The sequence below is a fragment of the Saccopteryx bilineata genome, chromosome 3, assembly GCF_036850765.1.
Source record: "Saccopteryx bilineata isolate mSacBil1 chromosome 3, mSacBil1_pri_phased_curated, whole genome shotgun sequence".
NCBI lineage: Eukaryota > Metazoa > Chordata > Mammalia > Chiroptera > Emballonuridae > Saccopteryx > Saccopteryx bilineata.
In genome coordinates, this window is record NC_089492.1 from 92,133,441 (window position 1) to 92,157,700 (window position 24,260).

General features: G+C 35.7%; 1 pseudogene; it reads right to left on the reverse strand.

The window, feature by feature from the left end:
• Positions 1-15,499: 15,499 nt before the first annotated feature.
• LOC136329813 (keratin, type II cytoskeletal 8 pseudogene) lies at positions 15,500-20,873 on the reverse strand (annotated as a pseudogene).
• Positions 20,874-24,260: the final 3,387 nt, after the last annotated feature.

Genomic DNA, 24,260 nt, shown 5'->3' on the forward strand with positions numbered 1-24,260 from the left:
CTACTACTCTGGGACAAGCGATCCTCATCTTTTACTAGAATTAATAAAAAGCTTAAACTGATCTGCCTACTTTTCTGCTTGTCTCCCTTCTATTTATAGCCTCAAAATAGCAGCCAGAGAGATCCTTTCAGAAGGTAAATCAGACCATGTCACTTTACTGCTCAATATCCTTCAGGCATGTGATTTCCATCACAATCAAAGCCAAAGTCCTGACACAGAGCTGCAAGGTCATACATGATAGTTCTAACCCTCATTTCCCACTACTTCTGCCCTCACTCACTCAGAGTAAGTCAAGGCTGCCTTGCTCTTACAGGAATATGTCAGGCCTTAGTGTTTCGGTATTCACTCTTTCTTATCCTTAGAATGCTTATCTTCAAGAATCCATGTAGCTCCCTCCCTTACTTTACTGCAATGTCACTTTTTCATGCGATTGTCCTGACTCTTTAGGCCATTCTGTCATTCGCAACACAACCTTTTCTACCTCTTCTCTACATTAGTTATCTCCTTCCTTTTCACTATCTTCTTTACTTTCTACTATCTAATTACTACACAGTTCACTTAGTTAACTTTTTTTTTTTTACAGAGACAGAGAGAGAGTCAGAGAGAGGGATAGATAGGGACAGACAGACAGGAACAGAGAGAGACGAGAAGCATCAATCAATCATCTGTTTTTTGTTGCAACACCTTAGTTGTTCATTGATTGCTTTCTCATATGTGCCTTGACCGTGGGCCTTCAACAGACCAAGTAACCCCTTGCTCAAGCCAGCGACCTTGGGTCCAAGCTGGTGAGCTTTGCTCAAACCAGATGAGCCTGCGCTCAAGCTGGCGACCTCTGGGTCTCGAACCTGGGTCTTCTGCATCCCAGTCCGACGCTCTATCCACTGCGCCACCGCCTGGTCAGGCCACTTAGTCAACTTCTTTATTCTCAGTTTCTCCCATAGAAAGTATGCCCCATTAGGCAAGAATATCGTCTATGTGCCTAGAACAGGGCTTGGCACATAAAGGTGTCCAATACACATCAGTACTCTTAATGATAGGTACAGAGTTGAACTGTTTGCACATATTTTCCACTTAATCTTCATAATGATGCTATTACATATATTATGCAGATAACGTTTATCTCCTTTATCTTTTAAGACGAAGTCCCTAAAACTGAGAGACATTAATATATGTGAATCTAGGTCTTTCATATTTCAGAGCCATTGTTCTTCATTATATCTCAGTAACTTTACTCAGAAGAAAAAGTGTTACGTGACAGGCCCTTAGGTCTTCATTTTCTTTTTATCTGAGACTCTATTCAGTTTTCCTTCCAGTCTCTGACTTTTGATGTTAACACTGCAAAGACGACCCATTGTGAAGCCTGGCTTAACCCACTGTCACCATCGCCTCTGAAATCTCACTCTCTGGAGTCGAGCTGTTAGCCTTTTGTGAACATGGGAGTTTCTCAGTGAATTAAAAGGCCAATGACATGGTGTACCTTGTAAAAGCTATCACAGTGGAAAAGAACACGCAGCAATGCTCACATCATAAAGAATAATGTCACCAGATGCATAGAATTTTGAAATTCTTGCCTATATTTTTATATATGCTACCTGGGTTAACAGTTCTGAGACAATAAAAGAAAAACACAATCGTTTTGTTCAGCTCAACTGCTTGAAATATAAAAAGGGCTCTCTGTGAAAGCACATATCAGGTAGTAGTTTCTGAAATACTGCCTATTGATCTAATCAAAAGAGAACATTCAAAATTAATATAGTCCAGGATAATCTAATGTTTAGAATAAGTCCATGCTTAGTACATTTCAGGTAAGAGTTTTATGATACCTGAATACTAATGGCAGAAAAGCCAAGGGCAAAAAAGATAAAGTTGGAATAAAAAGTGAAACCAAGTGGAATTTTTAGAAGTTGAGCCATTAGGAATGAAGAAAAATGAGAGCAGAGAGAAGAGTCTGATTAAACAGGAAGCTTTATTGTACAAGAGTATTTGAGAATTCATTGCGTAAAGGAAAACATTAAGATGAAAGGAGCTTTTAATCTTTAGTTTGTTGAATTTAGATGGGTTAAATTTCTTATAATGAACAATAAACAATAATAGTAATAATGCCATGAAAAGAATATTTATTGAAGTCATCAAAACATATATGTAAATATGTGTATTACATATTCAAAATATGTATATGTCCTTTACACACACACATTTCCCAAACAGCGTATGTCAGAGAAAAGTTACTGGAGGTTTTTGACCTCTAAAGGTACTAAGTTAACACTGAATGACAAATGCTTTTATAGATAAAAGCTGATAAACCCTCATGGTTCATGACTTGCACTCTGAAGGTTTATTTCTCACTCATGTAACAGACTAACAGACGCAGGGAGAGGCTCTTAGCCAGCCTTTCTCTAGGCAGAAATTCAAGAATCTATAACCCTAAGATTATCTCCCCTGATTTGATAAACAAGGAAAACACACAAAAACTGGGGGATTTTGCCTTGGGAGGTTTTCATGGGCCAGACTAGAAAGTGCACATTTCTTTTTTGCTCACATTCCATTTGCTAGATTGTCATTACATACTGATACTTACCTGTCCAGATGTGTTCAGGAAGAAGAGGAATGTGGCTTTGAAAACAGGTACAATTTTCCTTATCAGAATAACATATGTTATGTTGAAGATTCTACTATGGGCAAGATATTGTTCCAGAGACTGATATATATATATATATATATATATATATATATATATATATATATATACACATACACACATTTAAATATTGTGTTTTAAAGGATCCAAAAAGAAAAAAAAAGAAAAAAGGACTTCTGTGCTTTTTAATAATACACTGTTTCAGTTGGATTATAAAAATACAGTGTATGTTTGAGTTTCTGTCATTTGCCTTATTAACATATACTTTTTGGTTTATTTCAAATGAAAAGTTAGAATTTTAGTTTCAGAATAGTTTGGATTTAGAAAGCTATTCACTATAGATTATTTGGGGCATTAAAGGGAGCCCTGTAATTAAAATGTTGAAAATATAAATTAATTGACTTCTAAATGAAACAGGTGTAACAAGGAAATGAGGCCTGAGGGTCTGTTTTCATTTAGGTATTGAGTTGCAGGAGAAAATGAGAATGTTTACAAAGGTTAATGGAATAATTTATGTGGGATTTATCAATTCTATTAAAATTACATTTAAAATATAAAGCTATAGTGTACACCTGAAATTATAAAATGGGCTTTCTCAGAGTTCAAAATGTTTAGAATTCAAAACAAGCCATTTTGCATTATTGTGTAAAGGTAACAGTCTTTCTGAAATTAGGAATTTACTTACAGCTTTCTCTTTCAATTTATTTTCTAGTCTTTTATAGAGAAGAGTCATCTGTCTTCAAGGTTAGTCCATTTAAGTCATAAAGGAGAGAGAAGCAAAGTGCAGAATACAAAAAAAACCCAGGCCTGTAATGCAGATTCCTCAGATACCATCACTTAGAGAAGGGATTATATCAGGCAAAGGATATGTTGAATATTAACAATTATAAACTCCTTCTTTCTCTTCTCTTCTTTTCTTTTTCTCTTTCTTTCTCTCTCTCTTTCTTTCTTCTCCTTCTTTTCTTCCTTCCTTCCTTCCTGCCTTCCTTCCTTCCTTCCTTCCTTCCTTCCTTGTATTTTTCTTTTCTTTCATCTTCCTTTTATAATGTTATCAAGTCTTTACATTGCTTTTTTCAGCAGATTCTTAAATTACTGGTTGAAATGATAGGAGGTGAACCCATGCACATGCTCTCAACTAGGTGAGAATCTCTGTCTCTAGGGCAGTGATCCTCAAAGTATGTGCCAGGGTGCACTGGTGCACCCTAGAAGATTTCCAGGTGTGCCCTATGGTATTCCAGAGAAATATGTGCCTGTTGGGGACCAAAAAATCAACAGCATTTTTGGAGTTTAGATTTTTGGGGGACAGAGGTGTGGGGAATCGACTATAAGCTGACAGTCTGCCCAACCCCCCACCTCACTTGCCTGATTAGGTTTCAAAAAGCTGTTAAACTGTGGTGCTGGATTGTTTACACTATCCCCCATGTCCCCCAGAAAGACTGGAGGCAAGTTTCTTCTATCCTTTGTTTGGTGTAAAGTTAAGAGGAGATGTATGGTGGGGGGTTTCTGTACTCCACACAATTAAGAGTAAAAAGAGAGGAATTCTTTAATGTATTGATGAGGAAATAAGAGTTTGCCTTTCAAATATATGCCCAAACATTGAAGAAATCGCTAGGACACATCAGGCTCATGTTTCTCATAAACACAAGAATAAAAAAACTTAGCATATTCGTGCTAGAACCTGCCAAATTTACTAAATCTTATTAAGCATGTATCTATATCTATATCTATATATTATATATATATAAAGATAACTTTTTGTCATTTTTAACCCTTATTTTTTACAAATTCTAAAAAGCATAACTCAAAAAAGGTAAATAAAAATGTTTTTTAATGTCAGAATAAATTTAATTTTGTTGTATTTATTTTGTTGAATTACTTGAAAAGCAGCATGCTTGGACTTTATATTTTTTTCTTTAATATTTGACTTAATTATTATAACATATTTCTCAGAAATCTCTATATAGTGCACCTACAATTATTTGTAGGATTTTAAGTGTGCCCTGACTTCAAAATTTTGAGAACAACTGCTCTAGGGGGTAGCAATGTCTCCACAGTACTGCTAAGACCATCACTTTTATTGTTCCTTATTAGAAGTAGGTGTTCCTATATATACTTTACATTAAACCACTTTACAAAGTATATCAAATTAATCTTTTCAATATTCCTTTAGTTAATCTTCTGCCTAAAAGTTCAACTAGGAAAGCTTCAGATCTAAATAGCACTCATCTCTGTTTACCTAAACTGCTGGGTCTTTTTTTAAGCACCTTTTGGAACTTCACTGGATCAATAGGTAGTTTGTGTTTTAATGAACATTGTTATTCAAACTTATTATTCTAAATTTTATTAAATAAAAAATAAAATGTTTTCTAAAAATTGAACATATGAGGAATAACTATACTAATTGTTTACAATTCTTTAGGAAAAAATGTTTTTAACAGCTTATATATATATATTGCAGAGTTTTTCAACATTGGTATTATTAACATTTTGGACCATATGATTCTTTGTTGTGAGAGGCTGTGCTTACATTGTGAGATATTTAGCAGGACTTTTACTCTCTACCACCCAGATGCCACTAGTTGGGACAACATAATAAATCTCCAGATATTGCCAAATGTCTCCTGGGGAGAGGCAAATTGTTCTAGTTGAGGACCACTGGGTGTTTTAGTTAACTTTTGTTATTAATCGCAAACAGGGAAAATATTCACATGTATGTTCTTAACTCTTGATGAAATCTCATATTTCTGCTTTGAGTGACTCACTATTTAGAAGACAGAATGGTTTATATGTTAATACAGCTGTTAATCAATATGAGGCTTTAGGCAGTGTATACTGAATGGGACTGTGGGCTCATTCATCAGTTTTAGCTTTCATAATGAAGGAGAAACTATTATATGTTTAGTGTAGTTGAGTCAATTTAAGTAACAAAGTCTCCATAAATATCATGAAAGGACAAAATGGACCAATGGTTTCCCAGTGTTTCACTTTTAGAATGGGCATAGGAGAAGGAGGGGAACACACTGAATAAGAAAGTTAAGAGTCATGTAGCTTAGTTATACCTGAATAATAAATATCGAAATATTTAAGATTATTCTTTAGATATTTCAATTGTGTTTTCAATTCTCTTTTTAAGAATAAACAATTATCTGATCAATTTCAATCAAGCAAACACTAGTTAGGATAAATTTTGCCTAAAAAGGTATTACACAGTTTGTATAGATTTTAGCTTTGTGTTTGTGATATTTTTGAGAAATACCTAAATTGTGAAACTTACAGTTTGTGTTCTGACTAGCCTGAAGAGCACTTTACTGCTTGGAAGATTTCAGTTGTGAATTAACATCTTGGAAATTTAAGGCTATTTAAAATAATGACTCTGGCTTGATAGTCAAAAGGTAATTCTCCTAGAGGCATTCACACTGAGACCAGCAATTGAAAAGCACTTACCTGGAAGATTGAAAAGAGAAGAATGAAATCTATATTTCTAATTCTCAACAGCTTTGACTTCTCCCCTTTCTTACATACTCAGCTCAGAAATTCCTTTGATAAGGAGGATATTTCATACATGTGGGCTAAATCTTCACGTTATAGCTGCAGTGTTAAGTCATCTTGGCGTTTGTAATAAACAGACAGTTGGGCAGCTAATTTTTCTAATCTGACTTTTATCCAATTATATATGCACATTCAGGTGCCTCAAAGTCTCCTAAGCCCTGGTGAAAGATGTGAAGCAAATGCATCTTATTTCTTTGTTATAGTCTAGAGATCTTACCATAGAACTCACATATTAAGAGACTTTCATGCCACACTTTTTAATATGCACATATAGTCATAGTATGGAGAAAAGGAACAAAACCTTTTTTGTCTGCATTTGTGAGAATTATGCTACAATGCTAAAGAAATGAAATTAGCATCAAAGTATAAATTTTGTATAAAACTAAAACCACATAATTTTCCTGGAAATAAAAGGAACAAAACATATCTCAAATGCCACCTTTTCCATGAAATTAGCATCAAAGTAAAAGTTTTGTATAAAATTAAAACCACATAATTTTCCTGGAAATAAAAGGACCAAAATACATCTCAAATGCCACCTTTTCCATGAAGTATTTCCTTTCTGAATCTAAAATTGGTGCCTTTCCTGACCTATCTTAGCAGCCATCATGACTATAGTGCCTTTATGATTACACATTTTAAAAAATATTACGCTACTACAGAGATCCACATACTAATTTTATATTGTTTTACTAATCTGCAAGCTTTTTCAAGAGATTATTTCCAAGTTTCATTTCAGAGTTACTCTGCTCCTCATGGTCATGTGGATCATTCTAGTTATTATAGCCAAGTTAAAAAAAATCTACCTAGAACTTGGTGGCTTACCACAACAAAATTTATTATACTCATCAATTTATAGTTGGGCAGGGCTCCAAGCCTCAATGGGAGTAGCTTATTACTGTTGTACTAAGTATCAACTGGGGCAGCTGGAAGTCTGGGCTCTGGAACCACCTGAATATTTGCTCTTCACATATCTGGTAGTTGATTCTGGTGGTTAGCTGAGACCTTTGCTAAAATTGTTAGCCAGAATCTCTCTGAGTGACCTCTCCATGTGGTCTGTGCTTCCTTACAATATGGTGGCTGGGTACTCATGATAACAAATGGATTTTAATGGTATGTAAAGGATTGTAGTCAGACTGTCATGCAAAGCAAATTCATCTCTTTGGGCATAAGGGGACAAGTGGCATCTAAAATATACCATATGCATCTCTATATATCAATGGTTATTCCCTAAGAGGTCATTATCAACTTGGGGAAAGAGCCACTTTCCAGCTAACTTCCAGTTTATCACTTCAATAAAAATTTTCCAGATCTCTTTTCCCAAGGCTGCCATCCCCTTGCCTCTGCCATCAGCACTTATTCATCCCTGTAAGAGCCTCTGTATGTACATAACTTAGCTTTAGCTCCTATCACTTTCTTTGGAAAGTAGTTTCTTGTTTGTTTCCCCTCTATCTTTTCCAGTGTCTGGCATGTCACTAAAAACTGCAATGAGGTCGGGTGTTTGTTAAACTAATGGAGAAAATAAATGTTAGATTTTGTGTTGGCAACTTTACCAGGTAAAGAAAGCAGCATAAATTTAGCTGTGGACTTCTTCAGGGGGAAGCAAAATGTTCTAGGAGCTGACCTTGCAGGTAGAAGACAACCTGTCACTGAAAGATGAATGAATGAATTAATAACAGAGTAGAAAATGATAATCACTAATTTAGCTAAAATTTTTAAATTAAATCTGATAAAGATAACTATTACTAACTCAGAAAGGTTTAACAGTACATGCCCAGAAACTCTTTAAACTTCTAGTTCACACTTCTAGTAAGACAACCGAGACAAAGTATAATTTTTGCTATAAGTAAGTTCCATTAGATAATGAGCTGTTTGAGAATTGGGTACAATTATTTGGTTGATTTAAGTAGTTTGTCTATAAATATTGAATAAATGGATCAATTAATCAAAATAGAGTTTAATTAAGTATAAATATATTTTATGTTTTGGGTAAACATACAGTAAATTATGGTAAACCAAGTTTCAATATCAATATGACCTTGATATTAACATGAAAAAAACATCTTTTATTGTCCACTACTGTTACCTCTTCCCCATTATTACAACCATTCAAATCTCTTTCAAGGCATAATATTAGTTAATATAAAGTTTATCATCTGATATTAAGGTATTACGATAGGAATATTTTTCTTACTGAACTATAAGACAAAAGTCAAAAGAAGAAAGAATATAATGAGAATGTAAGTATCCAAGAAATATTGTCTGTTATGATTTATGTAATGGAATGAAAAAGTTGAAAGCCAATTTTGGAGCATTTCAAAGTAATATTAGGAAAATTAATTTGGAGGATACATTTAATGTTTTAAATCAGAATCTGTCAAGCTTGTCATGAGTTTTAACTGAGTTAAAAAAGTATTCCATTGCATATCGTATGAATGTTGGAGTTTCAAATACCACAAAACTACCTAAGAAATGAAATCAATTACCTGAAAGTAATAAAATATTTCAGTTGAAATCATGATAAATGTCAAAGGAAATATTTTGATGTATTTAAGTAAGAGGCTCTACTGTTTGTAAAACCTGGCTAACTTCCAGAACATTTCTTATTTTAACTTTATCTATTTTTCCTAAACTTTCTATTAACATGTACAACACACACATATACACAAGAACACATGTCATTAAGTGTAAGGCTCATTAAATTTTCAAACTGAACATTCCTGTACAACCAATACCTAGGTCAAAAACAGAACAATGTCAATACACCAAAACCTACATTATGCCTTTCTCTTATTTCCATCTGCCTTTTAAAGTTATTACTATTCAGACTCCTAACAGCAAAGATTGTATTGCCTACTTTGTATTTAATGTTAGTAGAACAAAAATACAGTATATTTTTTGTGACTTCTTTCACTCCGTGTTATATTTAGGGGGATAATCAACACTGTTGCTAATAGTTGTACATTGTTAATTTTACTGCCACATAGTATTCTATTTTGATAATTATTCTATAATTTATTTAGCCAATCAACTCTTGATGGGTTGAGTATTTTCACTTTGGTGCTATTATAAGTAACACTGCTATAAACATTCAGAGACATGTCTTCTAGTGAATATTTTTTAATACCAACTATTTTTTTTTTGTATACACTGTGAAAATTATCATGTAAAACTATATAATTAATGTTAACTATATGAATTCTTTTTTTTTCTGAAGTGAAAAGTGGGGAGGCAGAGAGACAGACTTCTGCATACACAGGATCCACTCGGCAAGCCTCCTATGGGGCAAAATTCTGCCATCTGGAGTGATTGCTCCATTGCTCAACAACAGAGCTATTTTAGTGCCAGAGGCAGAGGCCATGGAGTTATCCTCAGCATCCAGTGACAACTTTGTCCAACTGAGCCATGGCTGTAGGAGAAGGGGAAAAGATAAAGTGAGAGAAGGGAGAAGAGAAGTGGTGGAGAAGCAGATGATTACTTCTCTTATGTGTCTTGACCAGGAATTGAACCCAGGACCTCTACATGCTGGGCCAACTCTCTACTGCTGAGCCAACCAGCCAGGGCTAACTGTATGTATTCTTTAGGTATGATTATGAAATACATTTCTTTAAACTTCAATTTATTACATCAAGATATTTCTCATTAAGTAAATATAGACTCTTTAAAGTGACTCCAGTATGTGTCAAATATAGAACTAGATGCTTTATCTGATATTCTTAAAATGAATATTATTACATTATTTTACAGATGAAGAAATTGAGTATATTGAAAACTAAGTAACAAATTAAAATTATTTAGCCAATGTTGCAAAGGATTTATCACTATCAAGTTGCAAAAATAAATTATGTTCTAACATAAATTTGGTTTGCAAAATAAAGGAAGGGAAAATTGAGAAGGAAGAAAAGAGGAGAAAGGAATTACAGAGATGTTTCCAAATGAAATTTAGAACCCCAGTCATTTTTATTTCAAAGCTTTTCTGTTTTAATCCCAGAGGCAGACCTTGAGACAAGTATTCAATCAAACAAGTTTCCACTGTCAAAAATGAGGAGTCCGGGAACATCATAGATTATGGGGCTCAGAAATGTGTTCTTCTAGGACCAAGGGAGCTGGGGTAATTTTTAATTAACTTTCAGGGTCAGTGGTTGAGAACTAATCCTAGAAGTGTTATTTTTCTGTAACTTCCTTCCTGCCATGTACCTGGGCAGGAAAATTTCCACATAAGCCCTATAGGGAAGAGATACTCATGACTGCAATTGGAAGTCAATTATTATGCCCAGAAATGATAAAGCATGTAGGTTTATCGGTAAGGAACCAAGAAGAGTATCACTTCACTTGGCCATATACTCCTGCATTCTACATTATATCCACTTACTAGCTCAGTGTTATCACTGTGTTTTCATGTGGTGATCAGTCACATTTCCTCAAAAAAAATATAATGGAAGGAAGGAAAAGTGGGACAAACTGACCCTGCCCCATAACCCCTCAACCACGATTCTCTGTTCCCTCTACTATCAGCCAGCCTTTTTCACTGATCTGGGTTGCTTGCTCAAAAAGTAAACATACACCTTACCCCTCAGGGATCTGTGTCCTGTATAACATACCTAATTGTTAGAATTACCTACCCATTAATAAATATAATTCAGCATAGAGGTGCCAAAATATTACCCAGAGAATATCTTGAATTCTAGGTATCATTCTCTCTACCTCTGTTACATAGCAGCAATCCTATCACCTCATGATACCAGATGCCATTATACCCACTAGCCTAGTAATATTTTGTTTTTATTTCTGGTGTTGTCAGGAAAAGTGCAAAATGATCAGGTAGCAGTTCTCCAATTAGGTTTTCTGGAATCTCTATTGTTTTACCCTACTATAAGAATCCCTGTCCTGGGACGCAGGGCCTCAGATTTAGTAGGGTTTCAAATTATAGGCACAGTATGTACAAAATCCTAATATGAGCACCTGGCTGAGAACCACTGTTTCTATCCTCAGTTTTGTACATTTATTTATTTTATATGATCTATAACACCACTCAGTGTGCCTTGGTTCAACTATATTCTACAATTTGAAGGACAGCACTCAACCATTGGTAGCATCACCCCTAAGCTATTGTGTCAGCTCTGCATTTAAAAGGCCATATCAATATCTATGAAACTGTCAGTTTCTAAGTAATGAGGTATAGTTGGGACTAGAGGATCCTGTGCTTGTATGCCCATGGTTTGCCTCATTTTCTGTGAAATTAGTTCCTTGATCCAAGGTGATATTACGTGGGCTCCATTGATAATAAATCCATCACTCTGTGAAGCCCCAAAGATGAAGACCAGCGTTAACAGTCTTCTCAGCCTGACAACCCTTCTGACAGGTTTCTTCCTGAGCATGGGCCCCTGACCTTCCTTTTCTTAGAACATTTCCCTTAGAAAACTGTAACTGTAGATTCTTTCTCTGCATCTTTGACATGTAAATCTTCTCTAAACTTTTGCCAGTGTTACAAGCCAGGGCTGTGTTACTAAGGTTCTGGGAGCTGTTCCTTTGTGTTGAAACCACAAGGGAAATAGTGCCTTTATGTCCTAGTCTCTGTGGGAAGGTAGGAGCCCAACTTCCAGAAGCTCAACATCAATTAGCAAACATTGATAACCTGATTGCATTGACCAACCTCCCCCATAAGATCCTCCAGTATTTTCCACTAGCTCATCGCAGCATTTAATAATTCTTCTCTCTTCTGCTTTTTGTTTTGTTGGTGTTGAGTTTGATCTCTTTCACTTACTGCGATAGTCTTAAATGAATGAAGTCTTCCTGACTTGTTTAACTTGTGAGATTTATTTTTTTGAGTAGTGTGGTCTAAGGCATTGAAAAGAGGAGAAACAAACCTAAATCTGAAAATGTAAGAATCTCAGTAAAGATAAACTACTGATCTTCTACCATGGAAAGATAGAAGCATTCAATTCCATTAGTGTTCTAACTTACCACAGGTAAGTCTTGGTTATTGCAATGCTGAAGCATCTTTGGGGTTATCATTACCCTACTTACTACCAGTGTATGATCCAATTTCAAAATGTTATCCTAGGTGTCTGCTTTCTAAAACCATTTCTAGTACCAGTTGTTTTAATTTAGGTTTCCCCAGAGACTGACATCAAGGAATGATTCAAATGTCAGTAGTTTATTTGTGAGGTATTTCCATTAGTGAAAGTCATCAAGACAGGAAGGAGTATGAGCCAATAAGTAGTACATTATCAAAGAGGTTGTCTTTGTGGGCAAAGGGAGCTTAAAACACCTGGTGAAGTCTCAAAGTCATCACCCCTGATGAGTGAGGGACTTGGGGTATTTATACACTAACTCAGATCAATTATTGGTAGAGGGCTGTCGGTGAGCCATTACTTCTGTGACACGAAGTTTGCAGCACACTGAAGCAATTTAAATTTTAACAGTTGGAGTTTCCCCTCAGACAAAGATGCTAGCCATTGGAAGGCTGTGGAAATACATTGGAATGGTGAGGTAGTGAAGGCACAGGCTGAGCTACAGCAGCATCTGCCACACTATACCATTGCTTTTCTTCACAAATAATGTTTCATTAAAATAACCCTTTAGGGAATATTAAAAACTATGTCCTCAACTGTACACCAGAGTACATGGTAATATTTCTGGGAATTTCCTATTATCAGCCTGGTAGTTGAAAGTTATGGGTTAATAACCAAATTCTTATGAGTCAAAAATTGTTTCTTTTTAAACTAGGAACACTTCTAAAAGTTATGCTTTATAATCAGATAAAAATAGTTTTTATCATAATCTTACAAATTATACTTATAATAATTTTGATTGAATTTTAAATATCATTGGGATTGCATTTTGTTATTTACCTTGAAACTCTTAACTCTTAACAGGATACTGAAAATTCATGTGAAAACTGAAATTATGTTTTAAATATTTGACATTTATTAAATAGAGCTTACAATGCCCTACAGAGTGACAAATTAAAGGTAGTTCTAATCCTGGCTTTCACAACAATTTATGTATTTTTAATTTATTATCAAATATAGATCTCTTATGCTCCACCAAAATTATCTTAGCACTCAAAGATTTTATACAAAAATGATAACTGTGTTATCCATTATTACAAAATGCCCAAACAATTTACTAAAAGGTAGCTGAAACATAGTAAAATGCATATATATGTAATAAACTATTGTATTAGGATGTTAAATGCATTTTAAAAATTATGTCACAATCACTAAACAACTGAAGTATGAATTTATATAAGAACTTGATATGTCAAAATTTATAATGTTATTTTTATAACTATAAAATAAAAGTAATACAATGAATAACCATCAAGCACAGAAAAATAAAATGAGATAATAAAATTTAATTAGCCTGACCAGGCAGTGGCATAGTGGATAGAGCATTGGACTGGGACACGGAGGATCAAGATTTGAAAACACGGGGTTGCTAGCTTGAGCGCAGGCTTACCTGGTTTGAACAAGGCTCACCAGCTTGAGCCTAAGGTCACCGGCTTGAGCAAGGGGTTACTCGGTCGGCTGAAGTCCCCAGGTCAAGGCACATATGAGAAAGCAATCAATGAGAAACTAAAGTGACTCAATGAAGAATTGATGCTACTCATCTCTCTCCCTTCCTGTCTGTCCGTCCTTTTCTGTCCCTCTCTCTGTCTCTGTCACAAAAAAAAATAATTAATATAAAAGAATACAAGAAAGAAAAAATGTAACTCAAGGCAAGATAGCAAATTATAAAATGGTAGATTTAGGCCCAATACAATGGAAGTTGCACAAAATGCTAATGGGCTAATCAATGAAAAAGAAGAGGGGTTGAAATTTAACCAAAATCCAACTATATTTTGCATATAAGAGACATACTTGAATTAGAGGGCACAGAAAAGTTATACAACACAAAAGTTAACATGTACCACTACTAAAAGAAAACTGGTTTGACCCTATTAATATACTGATATCAGGTTAAGTAGACCATTTTTCACATCATTGTGCTATAACTGTGTTAATATCACAGGACTTTCTATTTTGTTAACAGCATTGACAAGAAAGTTATAGAAGTTATCAAAGTTAAATTTATTGAAAATATTGAGTTGCCTATCTTTCACGGTTTCCCAAAGAGTTAATAGATAGAAAGTTTCTTTATAAATCCAGGATATACCATCATCAATGTAGTTATAATGATATCAACTTACTTACTAAGGTAAATTTAATAAATTGAGTCAAGACATTATTATTACAATTCAATACTTTTAGCACCAACCTCTGTCATAAATAGTATTTCTAGCTCTAGAAAAGCCTCCTTTAGCCAACGTGTCTCATGAAAGCAAAACTTGGCAAGGAAACTAGTTGGACTATTCTGAGTGCTTAATAAACCACATAGTTTAAAATGATGGTTCAAAGGTGAGAGAAGAAAGTTCCCAAACAAAATAGAATTTTTAATCTAAAAAAATGAGAGCTGTTTCATAATAATAAAAGGTTAAATTCACTAAGGTATTATAATTCTAAATTTGTATAGAACTAACAACAGAGTGTCAAATTAAATAAAGATAAAAGATAGAAACATAAGAAGAAATTCACAATAATGGGACTGGGGAGTTAGTATGCCTTCCATAATAACTGACCAAACAAGTATAAAAAAATAAAAACAGTAAAAGATAAAGAAAATTTGAAAAACAATATTAATATAAGAAATATATTTAACATTGCTCAATAAACTTGCATAATAAAAGATTATTTTTAAGTGTACATGGGATAGTTACCAAAGTGCCATATTTTTAGTAAATCAATCTTAAAAACATTAAAATCAGTGAGCGTAGATCTTCTGACCACAATGAAAATAAGTAAGAAATCGTTAACAGAGAAATGACTAGAAAATTCTCATATATGTATATGTATTTGAAGATTTAGAAATAAACTTCAAAATAAACTCTAGGTCAAAGAAAAAGTCATATGAATATTAGACAATAAATTGAATGATTATGAAGACAAGCTTCTTAGAGAGAACTGTTAGGTGGTTATCCCATTTCACTGTAGAAAGAGGTGGGGGAAAAGGGAAGAAGAGGAAATAGAGGTGGAGAAGGAGTGGGGGGTAGTTGAAAAAACAGATACTATCTGTTTTTGTTATTTTGTTTTGTTTTGTTTTAGGGTTGGCTGAGACTTTATTCTGGAAAAAAAAAAAACACTTTATTTGGCTGTTAGTTAGGGGCATGTGTAAGAGGTAGTCTGCCAGGCAGTTGACTGCCCCATCCCAAGGGTGAGCTGAGAACTGGGGCTGAGCTTCAGGTGGGTCTTCTATGTGACTGCCCTTCCCCTACACAGCCCCTTTCCCATAGGTTCCGGGTACAGATGGGACTGCAGTAGTCATTCCCTTGGACAGGACACCAGATGACTCAGACACCAGCTTCACATGATGGGTCTCCATCTTCTTCATAACCACCATCTTAAAGGAGCTGATGTTAGTGCATCTGAAGGAGCCAGTGTCCCCGCTGGAGCCCAAATTGGCCTGGATGCCCAGGCCATAGTAGAGGTTCGGGCTAAGCCCACCTGAGTAGCCGCTGGTGGTCTTGGTATTCATGTTCTGCATCCTAGCCTCCAGCCAGCTCTCCTTGCCCTCCATCAGTTTGAGATAGGTGGCAATCTCCAAGTCCAGGGCCAGCTTGACATGCATGAGCTCCTTGTACTTATGCAGCTGCCAGCCCATGTCCTGCTTGGCAGTTTTCAGAATAGCATTCAGTTCAGCCACCTTGGCCAGAGCATCCTAGATGACTAGCTCCCCACGCTGTTTGGCATCAGCAATGGCAGCCTCCAAGGATGCCCTCTGGCTTTTGAGTGCCTTGATCTCAGCCTGGAGTCAGCTGATGTTCCTGATAACCTCAGAAATCTGTCTTCATGTGATGCAGATCATCTCTGTGCTTCCCAGCCAACGTCTGTAGCTCCTCATACTTGATTTGATACATGGTCTCAGCCTTGGGTGGCTGCTGTTGGCAATCTCCTCATACTAGGCCTTGACTATTTGATGATGTCATCAAGGTCCAGGGAGTGGCCATGGTCCATGAACAGCACCACAGATGTGTTGGAGAACTGGGACAGCAGTTCACAAATCTCCTCTTTATACAGCTTCCTGTAGAAGTTGATTTTATTTGTCAGCCCTTCCACATGGACTTTGGCTCTATCTTGTTCATGTGCTTCATCCACATTTTTCTTGATGAAAACAAAATCATTCTCCATCTCTGTGTGCCTGTTGATCTCATCCTTGTACTTATTCTTCAGGTCCTCCACCAGCCCCTGCATGTTGCCAAACTCCGCCTCCAGCCTCAGTTTCTCCCTGGCCAGAATGTCCAGCTCTCGAACATGTGGTCCATGTTACTGTGAGTCGTCTTCTGCTCCTGTGGGAGGTTCCACTTGGTCTGCAGAATCTTGGTCTGCTGCTGCTCCAGGTTCTGCACCTTATCAACGGAGGAAGCAAACTTGCTGTTGAGGCTCTTGATCTACTTGTTCTCTTGGTTGCACACAGCCTGGGTGTTGGGGTCCATCTTTAGCTTCACGGAGCACATCAGGCTCTGGTTCACTTGAACCACTGTGATGTTGTGTTCCATTCTCTCAGCCCCACTGACTAACCCAGTAGCCACCATCTACCAGGCAAAGGAGCTGATTTAGGTGTTGGGCCCATTTCAGTACCAGCAGCTGCTGAAGGCCGAGGGGCCAGAGGTGGGTACATTGTAGCTCTCCTGGGTCACCTTGTGGACATGATAAAGGCTGGAGTGGAGGAGAGGAGGCCGAATCAGACAAGTAGACTCAAGAAGAAGCCAAAAGGAAACTACTATCTTTTTATAATTGAAACAGACTCCTACCTGCATTGTGTAGAATGTTCAAAGAGTGTTGCCAAACACAGTTAATGTGGGAGAAGGATAAGTTAGCTTATTTTATCTTGGTGTGGCTTTTTTATGAGCCACCTTGTTGTTTATTAGAATACTGAATATTTCTTTTGTCTTATATTTATATATGCCAATCCAGAAGTTCTTGTGAATCATAAAATGACTACTACTATTATAGAATAATTTTCAGAATCCATAGCTTCTCATTTTAGTAAAGATATTCTATTAAATGTTACCAATTAAAGAATCAATTGTTATTTTTCACCTAAATTCATCTAATTAGCATGAAGGTTTACAACATTCTAATGGCACATTCATAATCTGTGACTATGTAAAGGTGGGTCTTGGAGATAAAAAGCCAATATCCTTTCCATTTCGCTGTGAAACTGCTTTACAAGATTTCAATTAGATCCTTCTTTTCATCCCCAAGAGATGCTAACGGATGTATCCCATTAATTATGGTTCCTAGAGACAGGCTCAGGGAAGCCAAAATGATAAAATTACAATCAATGCAATTTTGCAGGCTTTACTTTTCTCTCATCCCATGCACTTGCAGAGTTGAAATATGACTTTACAAGTAATGGCTTCAGAGGAAGTGTGATGTAAGACTAGCACCACAGGTTCTGTAGAGTAGGAGATGAGAAAGTGAGGCCATAAAATATTATCTGCTTAACCAAATACATGATTAGGATGTGGTCTTTATTTAAAATGCAACATTATTTAACTTACTGAATATCATTTAATGCATAAATATGATTCTATTAAAATTAGTTTAACTTTAAATATATACATGTGCTTATATACACACATGCCTATACAAAGTGGAAAAGAGCTATCAATGAATATGAATAAAGTGTTATTTGTATGTGTTTGTTCATGTGTATATTTGCATGTGTGTGTGTGTGTGTGTGTGTGTGTGTGTGTGATGGCATGTGGGTATAGAGAGAAAGGAATGAGAATATTTCACTTTCAGCACCTGTGTGATAGTGGACTGCCCCAAATCACAATGCAGCTATTTGAAAATAGAATGGATTACCCCAATCATTAACAATTTTTTTAACATTTTTAAAATAAAAAATGAATCAAATAGCTCCCCTAAAAATATATTATGCCAATAATACACCTCTTGATTAAGGCAATCAGCAGTATAAACTTTTACATCATGTTGAAAGCTACAGTGTATAGAAGAGAAAAGCCAGGGATAATAATATTCTCTTTCTTTAGAAGGGTAGCATTTTGAAGAGAGCTGTCACAACATTTTCTCAACCCAAATAATAAAATCTGCTAGAAATTCCTGTATTTCAAAATATTATATAAAAGAATGATTAATTTTTTTAAATGGAATTTATTAAGTGATCCAGATCCAGTTTGGTAACTAAGGTCACAACTCGCAAGCACTTGCATGCGGAGGTAACAGGTACTGGGCTGATTTTATATGTTCAAAAAGGAAATTTTTATTTTTGATAAAATAAAGTTTTAAAAAATAATGAGAAATTAAAAGTCATAAAATACAGGAGACAGATTAAGTAGTATTAAGTGTAATTTAATAAAGCAAAGTTGAAATAGTAGGTTAATTAAAATTGGTGCACTTTCTAAACTGTCAAACTAGATTGCTTGGTGGGTACAGGGAAAACAGCTGTGGTTAGGCTTGCTTGCTTGTTTTCTGGCTGCAAATTCTTTGCATGATTAGTGAGCGAGCACATGGCAAAAAGCCACATGTGTGTAGCCCATATAAGGGTACCTGTAGTTTCCCTAGGCACCATCGCTTGCCCGCCACCGGGAGGAGCAGTTTTCCTGTTTGCTCCCCACCGCAAGAAAAGGTTTTCCCCTGCATGTTCCCTGGCCTGCCTCTGTGAGAATCCAATAAACAGGAATATCCAATGCCTTTCAGCTCTGCGGTTCTTCTGTGGTCCACCGGAATCCAATGTGAACCTGCCTGGTCTCCACCATTGGCACTATGGTGGGCTAATGTGACAAAGGCTAGCACTTATTCCAGCCCAAATAGTCAAAGAAGATGAGCCTCTAGACATGTGCTCAACATACTTTCATTTTTATATTCTTATGTTGGGTCACAGAACTTACACATTTTTAAAAAAATATTGTTATCACATGAAAGATATTTCTGTAGACTAAATATTAATTGTATAACTTTCTAACTATATGAGAACTAGGCTAGTTATCTACTTCCTTTTCATCTCATTTTCCCCATTTATGAAATAGAGATAATAATTGCATCTGTCCCCTAGACTTTGTCAGTGATTAAATTAATGATTATACAAAATAAAACATTGTCTGATACATACTAAGCTTTCAATAAATAGAAACTAGTGCATTTTAAAAAATTACCTTTGCTTTGACGCTCATGGTATAACCCACACTGAAGAGATATTTAGGTACAGAGTACAGTTTTTTGTTGTTGTTGTTGTTTTTACTTTTTAGAGTTTTATATTCTTATAGAATACAGATGAGAAAAGCTGCCATACAAGTCAACAAAATGGCAAGAGTTCTGCATACATATTTTTATGATTTACAAATCTACATTTTTTTTTCAGAGTACAGTTTTAAGTCACCGAATTATGCATATTTTAGTTTCATTTTTGTGGTGTTTGGGTTTATAATAGCTTTGCAAGCGGTTACATAGATTACAACTAAGCAGACCATGCCAATCTAATCAAAGAGGCCACCGAAATAGTCATTTATTTTTCTTCCTTTAACCATTTTACCTATATGAAAATTATCCTCTGTAGGCTTTTACAGAAAGCTTTTCCATTTTGGGGACATTTGTTAAATATGGGATTTGGGCAAAGGAAAGAAAATTAAAAAGAGAACTCAAAGAAAACTCACTCCAGAGAGAATATAGCCTATTTAATGACATAACACCTTACAGGATATTTGGAGATGGAGCGGTATCAGTCAGGAAATAAAAAGGGATGGTTATTTTTCTTTTTTTTTATGAGCCAGGGACTGAAAATGAGAATTGTAATTGGAAAAGGTCTGCAAATGATGATGCCTTTTGGATGGCAAACACCAGGTTAAGAACTTATGAGAAAGATATTTTAGAAAATGTGCTCGGAGAGTAAATGATCTGCTCCCATCTCTCAGAGGATCTGTGTGCTCTGCTTGGCTAGTCAGGCAGAAGATTTTCAACTCACTGGCCCAACTGCTGGCCTTCTATCCTGCTAAAACCAAAGAATCCCACAGAGGTATAGCAAAACGAGAAAAACCCCTTGAAAATTAGGTCTCATTTCAATTATTTCATCTTACGTTGTGTGTTTTATTTTTTATTGGAATGCTGAGGTCGCTGGTTTGAAACCCCAGTCAAGGCACATTTGAAGAGCAACTACTGTGAGTTGACGCTTCCTGCTCTTCCCACCCACCATCATTTCTCTCTCCTTTCTCTAAATTTAATAAATAAAATCTTTTTAAAAATTACTAAAAATATCTTTTGACACAGTGCTTTGTATTCTTTTGGCTTTACATTTTTTTTCTATTCTGTAAAATAGGAATAATAGTACTTTCTAAGTCTGTGGGAATTAAACAATGTATACTGCTCACAAAAATTAGGGGATATCTTATTGCTTTATATTCATTTTGAAATATCCCCTAATTTTTGTGAGCAGTGTACATGAGATAAATCAGGGAAAGCATTTGACCCACAGTATAGTTTCCTCAATTAATGGTAACTGATTATTTGGATTAAAGATATTCAGCTGTATAAAAAGATGTTATTTTCTTTTTGGTACAAAGAGAATTATTACTCTTTTAAATATTAAACCTGACAAAATTTTATACATTCACCCTTATATTCATCACATGCAAATTTGAATAAATTATTATCATATCTGTAGGGAAAACTGCTGTGTTAGGCTTGTTCCCTTGCACTTTTCATGATTAGTGCATGAGCATGTGGCAGAAAACCATGTGTGTATTGCTATGTAAAACTATGAGTGCTTTCCCTCAGTGGTGATTCTCCTAGATTGCTTTCCAGCATCCGTGAGGTGTGGTTCCCTGATTTCCTCAGCCACCACCGTTAGGGGCGGTGTTCCTGATCCCTTGCCCTCCACTGCAAAGCGGTTTTCCTTTGCTTATTCACCCACAGGTATGTGAGCTTCCAATAAACGGGTATAGCCCGACACTTTCCAGCTCCGCAGTTCCTCTATGGTCTGCCCGAATCCAGTGTGAAGCTGCCGGGCCTCAACCATCAGCCTTACAAGAAACAAAGGGAGATAAGTATTTTTCATTACTAGGTAGCTATGACTATCTAGAATTTTAGGGGAGCATTTTTATAGGTTAAATAGTGAGACTTGGGAAAGTTTTGATCTATAGTACTTATGAAAGCCTAAATTAAGAAAGAAATTTAATGCCAGTGTAGGGAAAACAGCTGTGCTTAGGCTTGCTCGCTTGTTTTCCGCCTACAAGCACTTTGCATGATTAGTGTGGGAGCACGTGTACTTTCCCTCCAGGTGATCACTGGCCAGCGCAGGGAGGGTTGTTTTCCCGTTTTCTTGCCTGCTCCAGAGAGAAGCGGTTTCCTCCTGCCTGTTCTCTTGCCCGCACATTGCTAGAATCCAATAAACAGGAATGGCCCAATGCCTTTCAGCTCCTAGGTTCTTCTGTGGTCTGCTGACTCTAATGTGACCCTGCCTGGCCTCGAGCACTGGCATTACAGCCAGGGAGTACCTTTGTTCTTTCTGACTTTTTCTTCCTCAAATATAGTGAGATTTTAGAATAAAATGCCAAATGTAATTTCGCACATGCTGATGAAACTTTCTGGTAAGAAGTTGTTTTTCTTCCTATCAATGAATTGGTCTGACTTTTTTCCTCCAAGATTTCAATCCATGCAAAGTTATCACAACTGTCTTTTCTTTATAATATTATAATACAGATTTAACTGAAACACTAGATTTAATAGAATTTAATGGGAAGCTACAACCAAGCATTGGGTTTATTCTTATTCCATCTTTTTATTGTTAAAATGGCCTTTAAGTGTTTTTGAGTACTAAATTAGGAAAAGGCAGGCAATTCTAGAGTCTCCTTGTAAGAATTTTCTTTATCTACTCATTATAGAAAGTGCAATTTGTAACTAAGCTGTCCTTCATTTATTTCATGTACAGCATGTTCAGCCAGAAAAATACTGCAGGACCATAACTTGACTAAATGCCGATTGATTACTCAGTATGGGATGATGCTTTTAACCCGGTATCAGCACTAGCTCCCTGCTGAGTCTAATTTCAATGATAGCAATAGTGCTTTGAAGAAAAAAGGAGGACCATCTGAGACCTTGAACAGTTGTTTTTATACATCATCCTGAATTGGTTCAGAAACATTTGTAGGAGGAGAAAATGGAGAGTTTTTATTTTTATTAAACTAGAAGTATATTCAGATATATTCCTATAGGCCTACTTGGAAGTAATATGATTCAGTAAGACTTTGTCTCGCTGGTAATTTTGAATACCAGTAGAAAAACAGGTGGGTCTTCTATTCTCTGGGATCAAAAATTTACATATGCTCTTTTGGCAAAGACAACAGCTCCCAGAGAATAAATACCTTTCCACCATGTATGTTGTCATCATTCTTTTGCTCATAACATAGACCTACTTACTCCACATGTCCTCTAATAGCTATGGACTTATATACCTTATATTTTTCTAGCTTTAGCTACTTAAGAGACTGCTTTGAATATTTCAAAACTTTAAGACCACAAATCCTACAGAAAAAAAATTCTAATGAAAGGGTGAGTCAGATGCCCATTATTAGGTCCATTAATTTTGGCTAAGGTAGACTGATTATATAAAAATATGACATCTCCCATTGTAACAATATGGATGCAATGAAGGATGAAGAAAATGCTAGAAAAATGTAGGAGAAAGAGAGCAAATGTACTTTTTTGTAATTGTTGTTTCTCATATATAGTCTTACTTCCATACCTACTTCTCCAAATGTGAATTTTCCATATCCACATAGAATGCTAAACTACCTTGAACTGCCAGGAAATTTCTATCTTTTTCTATCATACCTCATCTTGACCCTTTGTGTTATAGTCCTTTGTTGACTCAAGGAAGTGATATCTGAGTTTTTAATCATTTAAATTTCTCTGCTGTACATTAAAATGCAGATTCTACTAGAAGGCATTTCAACTAGTTTTCAAATACTGACAGTAATGAATTTCTGGTATTGATTCTCTGCACCCGATTTCCCTGGATCTCTTTTTACAATTGATCTTTAACTGACAGTGTGATACAGTTATTGTAATTCTTCATTTATCAGTCTTCATAAAATCTCTGTTCATCTAATTTTTCCCATTCTTTTGTAACCATGGTAGATAAATTCATTGTTAACCATTTAACAAACTATAAAGAAATACATATATGGGAAAAGATCAAAACAAAATATACCAGAGAGCTTCCACTAAAATATAGGCAGATGTACTCTGTATAAAGATTGCAATAAAAAGCTAGCATGCACATTGAGAACTCTAAATTAAAGCTGTTTGCTCATTTTAGGTTACTGGGATATACCACTTATTAGACTTGAGCCTTCTACACAATGTAGTGAAGATTTTAAAGAATACCTCCACTAGACTTGCCTAAGATATCTGAGCAAGTAAAACAAATCTAATGGGTTAATTTTTTTCAAGTTTAGTACATTATTTCTTTCCATACATAGATAACTTGCAAATTACCCATTAGGAGTTATTCAGTTAATTCAACCAATATTGTCAGTCTGGCTTTTTGAGTTTCAAAACTAGATAGAAACCAAATAACACCCAAAACAAGTTTCTTCCCCCCCCCCAGCAGTGAAATATGTTTTCCTTTGCTTATGACAAAAATACTAAGGGTGATAAAATACATTAATCAGTCAAAAAAAATCACAATTTTTAATGACTCATACCTTTAAAAAAACCACAAAGCTTTAACTCTCCCACTTATTGATATCAACTAGATAGAATACAAAACAGGACACCATCTTGAGGTTGCCGGTTCAAAGCCCTGGGCTTGCCCAGTCTCAAGGCACATATGAGAAGCAACTACCACAAAGTTGATGCTTCCTAGCCCCTCCCCCCTTCTCTCTCTCTGTTTCTAAAAATAATCAATAAATCAAATCTTTAAAAAAAATTCATATTTGGCTTTGGCCAGTTAGCTCAGTCAGTTAAGAGGGTTATCCTGAAATGACAAGGTTTAGTGTTTGATCCCCAGT